A 6,585-nucleotide genomic window follows, 5' to 3' on the forward strand; every position below is an offset into this window, starting at 1 on the left:
AACTGTTATTTACTGGTTTATAATCAGATTAAAAGTAATGTCTTTCATTCAATATTTAGTTAAATTTTCACATAAGTGCTACAGTAATATATTTAAAATCTTAAAAGAGAGAAAGATTATTTGCCAACAAAGAATAACAATGAACAAATCTATTCCATCTGAAGCAACATAAAAAAAAAAAACTAAAGAAAACATGAGAAAACCCTTGAAGAATCAGCCATTATGAATGTTTGCACAAGCTGCCAACAGTAAGTTTCCATTGTGTGAGTCATGGAAAAGTCTAGCATTACTTGACAAAAGCCAAAGACAGGGCTTGGAGTCCAGTGACACCAGGGACGGTAGAGTTTGCAGACTGGAGTACCAGTAATGATGAGGAAAGCCTTACAGAGAGAGCGATCCCTGGGGATGTGCTGATGAGTGTATAGAGTAACGTTACCACTCCAGACTATGGGGAGGAAACCCAAATCGCCGGAAAGGAATTCAGAAAATGGTTGCTTAGAATACGCCTAGGCCTGGGGATAATGTCTGTAACCAACAAAGTACAAAATTTTGTGACACAGGACAGATAGCATTAACTGCCATCTTATTTATTATTTCTTTTTCTTTCTTTCTTTTTTGTTATTATATTTATGTACAGAAGAAAACTTAGCAGTGTACCTTTAACCCAGTTCAGTGGTGAGTTCTTTAGCCTTTGCCTTTTTCACCTTGGCAAGTGAGCCACAGATTTAGGACCCAGGACGTTGCCTTCCTCAGTGGAAGGCACATCTCATCCTATCTGTCTTTGTAATTGGTCCTAACAGCTTCCACTAGCTTAGCCAGAGCACCCTTGTCGTCTGAATTAACCTGTGTGAAGGCAGCAGAGGTGCAAGTCTTTCTGTGAACCAGCCGCCCCAGCCTGGCATTCCCCTTAATGATGCAGCAGGAAAGCCACATCTTCACACACAGGGCAGGGAGGAAAAGCACCAGCTCAGTGGGGTCTATATCATGTGCAGTCACGACCCACTGACCCACTGCTCTCCACCAAGGTGGTGAGTGTGTTGACTTCTGCTAGAAGAACAGGCACTCTCTTAGTTGGGACGTCCCCTTTCCCAGAAGCTTTCTTCTCAGCACTGGCCAGGAGCGTTACTTCTTGTCTTGCTTTGTCTCTGGCTTGTACTTGTGGGCAAGCTTAAGCAAATGGGAAGCTGTTTGCTGGTCCAGGGTCTGGGTGAACTGGTTAACGGCAGGAGATACATGGAGCCGCTTGTAGACGATAGCTCTCTGCTGCAGCAGCCTGAGGTAGTGGGGCCATTTGAAGAAGCGAGTGAGGTCTGTTTGGGGCTGGGTATCCTGCCCACTGCCGAAGTTCTTGGGCCTTTTCTCAAAGAAAGGATCGACCACCTTTTTGGCTTCTACGACGGCAGTGGCCAGAACCATCTTCTTTCCCTGGATCTTCTTTTCTTTGGGCATCTTGCTGGGCATTTTACTTCTATAGTACAGAAAACATAAGCTTAGATTAATGTCTTACAGTTTCACCTAAAAAAATTTAAAGCAAGATTTTTAATAGACAGCTGTAGGTAAATGTTTAAGAAAATTAAATTATGTTGCAGGTAAATGGATGAAGTTTTAAAAAAAAAAGTCATCTTGAGTGAAGTAACCCTAACCAACAAATACGGAAAATTTTCTCTTATATGTAGATGATAAATTTCAAGCCTTTAAAAGGTATGCTAAAATCTGTATAACCACTGAGGTTAAGTATAGAGTAAAGGACTGGGGGGAGAGGGGAAGGGTTTCCCAAGCAAGGGGAAATAGAATATATAGTTATGGAGAGAAAATGGAACAAAAGACTCCAATGGGGAGTAGGATACCTGAGGAGGGTAAAAGAGGGAGTATAGGGAGGGACAGGTACAACTATAGATGCTCCCTAAAATAGATGCATATTTGAAACAACTGTAAATAAAGTTACCAAATAACAGAGAAGACATTGCATCCACTAGCCTTTTTTTTTTTTTTCCAACTGAAACATTCAGTGCAAGGAATAGCTTATACCCATTCACTGGCCAGAGGTGCCCCATGGAAACCCCAAATATATCAGACTATTGCCAAGGCTATTAGTTGCTCTTCACAAACTGATAGTAAGATCCTATTACTGAAAACAACACTTCAGTATCTCGTTGAACACAGAGAAGTTGAGTTCGTGCTTAGCTAGAGACTCCACCCCTCCTGACAAGTGTTCATGCTGCTAGAAGGTACTCCACACACTACCAGAGGGAAGAAATGCTCACCAAGCCAGCTACAAACTGTGCAATCTACAATAGTAACAGGCTTGCAAGATAGGCTGCTGCAAAAGCGGCACAACGTTAGAGAAGTAACCAACCGCTCCCTGGTTGCATTTAAGGCCCACTCGACAAGATGAAAGCCCTGCCTGACACTGCTCTGTTGGTCACAAATCTTGGCCTGGATAGACCGTGTGCACAGCAATAAAATGGCTCTTCTACTAACACTCTGCTATGCCCATAGACCAGCGCCTCACTCAGCCTTTATCAGAGTAACTTCCTCTTGCAGTAAATGGGAACTAACATAAAGTTCCACCAGAGGACAACGTGCAGAGAGTGAGAGACTTCGAAACATTCAGCCTTAAACTGGATGGGTCCATCAAACCCATCCCCTCAGAGCCCAGGGAGCTAGCAGAAGAGGAGACAGAGAGATTGTAGGACCCAGAGGGGGTGGAGGGCACCAGGGAAACAGTGTCTGGCAGGCCTGTGACTGAGGCACATGTGAATTCACAGGGCGTGCTGCAGTGGGCACAGCTCCAGCCACAGCGTCAAGCCACATGAGGCTTGAGCACATAGACACCAGCTCCCACACCTGGCCAAGAAGCTCTCTGAGACTGACACCATCTTGCAAAGAAAAACAAATGGTTTCCCACAGTGGATTCTCACTGGGAATATTAGCCACACCTAAGGTCCATGCCCATCCGTAGCTGGTCAACACAAAAATAACACAGCGGTATTTTTATATACTTTTTCCTCTCATATCACTTTGGGGGGGCATTGGTTTGTTTGTTTGTTTTATTGGTCTTTTGCTTGAATATTATGGTTTTCTGTTTTGTGTTTTTATGGGCACAAGCCTGTGTGTGTGTGTGTGTGTGTGTGTGTGTGTGTGTGTGTGTGTGTGTGTTTGTTTCTGGCGACTTTATTTTTTTAAGTCTCATTTGTTTTTGCTCGCTTGTTTGTCTGTTTGCTTTCTAAAATGAAAAACAAAGAAAGAAGGAAGAAAGAAAGAAAGAAAGAAAGAAAGAAAGAAAGAAAGAAAGAAAGAATAAAAAGAGAGCATGGAGTTATAGGTGTCTGGGGACATGGGAAATGTCTGGGAATTGGGAGAGGAAGAACCACGATCAGAATATAACATATGAAAAATTTTTTCAATAAAACATAAATTTCAATAGACCAGCTAGTATACAAATAATTCTATACCAAAATAAAGACCACCTTGGCTACAAAAAAACGTAGAGTAGACATATTGACCTTAAGTGTTCCTCAAGGTTTATATAGGAAAAGCTTGCTTTTCAGTAATTTGTGATACACTCTTTCAAAACAAGTTTATTTTCCTTTCAAATTTGGGAATATATCTACACCTTTCTCCGAAAGTAACAGAAACTTTAAGACCTGACCTAGTAGAAGACATCAGGTTATTGATAGCAAGCTTTAGAAAGATCGGTCCCTGCTTCTTTCTACCTCATATACAATTTTTCCATAAAGTCAGCAGTTACAGCTCTGTTACATATTTTGGACATGCTGCCTTGACAGAAGTCCATCCCTGAGCTGAAACCTCCAAAACTGAGAGCCAAAATAAATTGCTTTCTTAACTTACTATCTGAAGCAGTTGATATGGTAATATAGAAATAATAGGTGGAAATAACACTTAAAATGGGCATGGAGAAGTTTGAGGGGGGAGAAAGGAAATGGTATAAAAATAGTACATATCTGTGGAATTTTAAAACAAACATTGAAAAATAATCCACCATAATAAAATGAAGGAGAGAAAAGCTGGGTTTATTTAAAAATTAATCAATATGTGGTTCACCACATTAACAAATTTAAAGAAAAAATCATTCAATAAACTCAATAATTACAGACAAAGCTTTGGGCAAAAACTAGCATGTACTAACACACACAAATTAGACTTCCACAGATGAGGACGTTGAGTGCTATCAAAGATATGAACGAAGTGAATTTGGCAGCTGCTAAAATATTTTGCAGTCACATGCAGTAAGACCCAGACATCACACTTATGTCTGCTGCTTCTTCAAAAAAAATTCTAAGCACATGTCCGTCCAAGTACCAGAAGCAAATGTTCCTCTCTCTCTGTTGCATCTGTAAGAATCAAAAACTGAGAATAAGTCAAATGTGTGAAAATGGATAGATAGATTCTTAAAAACATGTTGAGCATGTTTAATAAAAAAAGAAACATAACCTCAGTATGTTCACTAGCAAAAGAGTCTCAAGTACACAATAAGGACATTTGCTCAACCATGTTTGTAGCAGCCTTCTTTGTAATAGCCAGAAGCTGGAAACAGCCCAGATGCCCCTCAGTGGAGGAATGGATGCACAAATTGTGGTATATCTACACAATGGAATATTACTCAGCAATAAAAAAAACAAGGAAATCATAAAATTTGCAGGTAAATGGTGGAATCTGGAAAAGATCATCCTGAGTGAGCTGTCCCAGAAGCAGAAAGATGCACACGGTATATACTCACTCTTATAGACATATAATATAGGATAAACCTACTAAAATCTGTACACCTAAAGAAACTAATCAAGAGGGAGGACTCTTGCTAAAAATGCTCGATTCCTATCCAGAAAGGCAAAGAGGATGGACAACAGAAGAAGGAGAAAAGAGGGAACAAGTCAGGAGCCTGACACAGAGGACCTCTGAAAGGCTCGGCCCTGCAGACTATCAATGCAGATGCTGAGACTTATAGGCAACCTTTGGGCAGAGTGCAGGGAATCTTGTGAAAGAAGTGGGAAACAGTAAGATCTGGAGAGGACAGGAACTCCACAAGGAGAGCAACAGAACCAAAAAATCTGAGCACAGGGGTCTTTCCTAAGACTGATACTCCAACCAAAGACTATGCATGGAGATAACCTAAGACCCCTGCACAGATGTAGCCCATGGCATTTCAGCATCCAAGTGGGTTCCGTTGTAATAGGAACAGGGACTGTCTCTGACATGAACTGATTGGCTTGCTCTTTAATTACCTCCCCCTGAGGAGGAAGCAGTATTACCAGGCCACAGAAGAAGACAATGCAGCCACTCCTGATGAGACCTAATTGACTAGGATCAGAAGGAAGGAAAAGAAGACCTTCCCATTAGTGGACTTGGGGAAGGGCATGCATGCAGAGGGTGGAGGAAGGGAGGGATTGGGACAGGAGGAGGGAGGAAACCACAGGGGGGATACAAAGTGAATAAAGTGTAATTAATAAAGAATTTAAAAAAATAAAAAACATAACCTCAGTATGTACATTAGTAATTAATTTTTCATCATTAGCAATTAATTTTTCATTTCAAAATAAGCAATTAATAATGTATAAAATTTAATTTGAGGAATGTTTGATATTTTATTCAATCACTAGATATTGTTTTAAATTGTCACACTATATCCCACAAATAAGTATAAACATTAGGCCAATAAAATAATAAAAACAATCTTAAATTGGTTAGCTGGGTAAAAAAAAAAAAAAAGACTTAGACTTAGAAGTGATCACAAACTTCCTAATTTCATTTATTAAATTATATAAAATGCAAGGCAATCTATATTGATCAAAAGCAGTTAAACTGATACTTGGAGGATGTTGCTAGTGACAAATTCAGGAGACAAAGAACTAAAACTAAGATGATAGACCTTTTCAGTTAACTAAGCCCTGTGTTTGAGATATATAGTCCTGATGGCACAGGAGTAAGAAATGTTATAATGAATTACAATGTCCAACTAAAAAATTTTCAGATTGATTACATGAATTATATTCTGATAAAACATTGAAAAGGCAAAAGAAGATAAATATGCAAAATATAAAATTTGTTTGAGATATATCAAATAAAAATTTATAAAAATTATATAGTAGTAAAAGTCTAATTTTACAGCGAAAATAGATGTTTGCATAAGCTAAAAAATCAGGATGTATAAAACTGTGTTAACTGTGTTCTGTAAAAATAAATTGGCAAACATTAAAAAACAGCAGTGAGTCTTCCTTCTGCAGCACATAAACTAGAACTGAAATAATACAAAGAAGACTGGCATGGACCCTACACAAGGGTGGCATCCAAATTCATGCAGCATATTTTATTTTTGTAGAAATGACAAACTTATCGTAAAGGTTGGCTTGCATGCCCCACATACAAAGCAAAGAAGAATGCCTAGCCATGTGCTTGAGGTGTGGCATGAATCCTGTGGGGCATCCTTATAAAGGAGGTAATCATCAGCACACTGACGAAGTCTCTTCTATCCAAAGAGATGCTTATGTTGGGTGCAAGTTGGGTCTCATTGCTGCACACTGGATTGGGTGACTATAACTGTGAAGGAGACAGAGTATTAGAACTCAA

The 6,585-nt window shown here is 39.5% G+C and overlaps 1 non-coding gene and 1 pseudogene across 1 annotated transcript; one reads left to right on the forward strand and one right to left on the reverse strand.

The window, feature by feature from the left end:
• Positions 1-659: 659 nt before the first annotated feature.
• Positions 660-1,449, reverse strand: LOC129680841 (60S ribosomal protein L7a-like; annotated as a pseudogene).
• Positions 1,450-6,227: 4,778 nt separating this feature from the next.
• On the forward strand, positions 6,228-6,333 carry LOC129681123 (U6 spliceosomal RNA). The gene has a single exon (XR_008720780.1). It is a non-coding gene; the product is annotated as a U6 spliceosomal RNA (small nuclear RNA).
• The last annotated feature ends 252 nt before the right edge of the window (positions 6,334-6,585 follow it).

The sequence above is a fragment of the Psammomys obesus genome, unplaced genomic scaffold (assembly GCF_907164565.1).
Source record: "Psammomys obesus unplaced genomic scaffold, mPsaObe1.curated_primary_1811, whole genome shotgun sequence".
In the NCBI taxonomy this organism is placed as follows: Eukaryota; Metazoa; Chordata; class Mammalia; order Rodentia; family Muridae; genus Psammomys; species Psammomys obesus.